At 46.8% G+C, this 1,629-nt stretch overlaps 1 protein-coding gene across 1 annotated transcript in view; it reads right to left on the minus strand.

Moving 5' to 3' along the window:
* Positions 1 to 1,629, minus strand: part of LOC109934118 (xylosyltransferase 2) — a 149,917-nt gene that overhangs the window by 85,655 nt on the left and 62,633 nt on the right. The gene's annotated exons all lie outside the window — the stretch shown is intronic.

Raw genomic sequence — 1,629 nt, forward strand, 5'->3', positions numbered from 1 at the left:
CCAGGGCCTGATGGGATTTATCCAAGGATTCTATGGGAAGCGAGGGATGAGACCGCAGGGCGTTTGGCGATGATCTTTTCGTCCTCACTGTCCACGGGTATAGTGCCGGAAGATTGGAAAGAGGCAAATGTCATTCCCTTGTTCAACAAAGGGAATAGGGAAAACCCCGGAAATTACAGGCCAGTTAGTCTTAAATCAGTGGTGGGCAAATTATTGCAAAGGGCTCTGAGAGATAGGATTTCTGATCACTTGGAAAGGCACAGTTTGATTCGTGATAGTCAGCATGGATTTGTGAGGGGTAGATCATGCCTCACAAACCTTACTGAATTCTTTGAAGAGGTGACCAAACACGTGGATGAAGGTGGAGCAGTGGAAATGGTATACATGGATTTAAGTAAGGTGCTTGATAAGGTTCCCCATGGTAGGCTCATGCAGAAAGTAAGGAGGCATGGGATAGGGGGAAATATGGCAGATTGGATTCAGAATTGGCTGGCCCTTCGAAGACAAAGGGTGGTAGAGGATGGAAAATATTCAACATGGTGCTCAGTTACGAATGGTGTACCACAAGGATCTGTTCTGGGTCCTCTTCTCTTTGTGATTTTTGTAAAGGATTTAGATGAAGGAGTGGAAGGGTGGATTAGCAAGTTCGCGGAGGATACGAAGGTGGGTCACTTTGTGGACAGTGCGGAGGGCTGTTCTAGGTTACAAAGGGACATTGATAGAATGCAGAGCTGGGCTGAGAAGTGGCAGATGGAGTTTAACCCTGAAAAGTGTGAGGTGATTCATTTTGGAAGGACAAACTTGAAAGCAGAATATAGGGTTAACGGAAAGATTCTTGGCAGTGTGGAGGAGCAGATGGATCTTGGGGTTCATGTTCACAGTTCCCTGAGAGCTGCCACCAGGTGGATAGAGTTGTTAAGAAGGCGTATGGTGTGTTAGCTTTCATTAATAGAGGGATTGAGTTCAAGACCCATGAAGTTATGCTCCAGCTACACAAAAGCCTGGTTCGGCCACGTCTGGAGTATTGTGTGCAGTACTGGTCACCTCATTACAGGAAAGATGTGGAAGCACTGGAAAAGGTGCAGAGGAGATTTACCAGGATGTTACCTGGGATGGAGGGGAGGTCTTACGAGGAAAGGCTGAGAGAGCTCGGGCTTTTCTCTTTACAACGACAAAGGATGAGAGGTGACTTGATAGAGGTGTACAAAATGATCAGAGGTATGGATAGAGTAGACAGCCAGAGACTTTTTCCTCGGGTGGAGGTAGCTTTTACGAGGGGAGATAGTTTTAAAGTGAAAGGAGGTAGATATCAGGGAGACGTCAGAGGTAAGTTCTTTACTCAGAGAGTGGTAGGGGCGTGGAATGCATTGCCGGAGAGGGTAATGAAGTCGGCCTCATTACGGGCATTTAAGCGGCTATTAGATAGGCATATGGATGATAGTATAAAGGTAGCGGTGGAGGTTAGATAGACCTTAGGTTTAAGGTAAAAGTTCGGCACAACATCGTGGGCTGAAGGGCCTGTACTGTGCTGCACTATTCTATGTTCTTTGTTCTATTAGCAGATGTGCAGGTGAACATCTGATTGATGTGGAAAGTCTTCTTGGGGCCTGGGATGGGGGTGAGGGGGTA

This window comes from Rhincodon typus, chromosome 23 (assembly GCF_021869965.1).
Source record: "Rhincodon typus isolate 14 chromosome 23, sRhiTyp1.1, whole genome shotgun sequence".
NCBI classification, from domain to species: Eukaryota; Metazoa; Chordata; class Chondrichthyes; order Orectolobiformes; family Rhincodontidae; genus Rhincodon; species Rhincodon typus.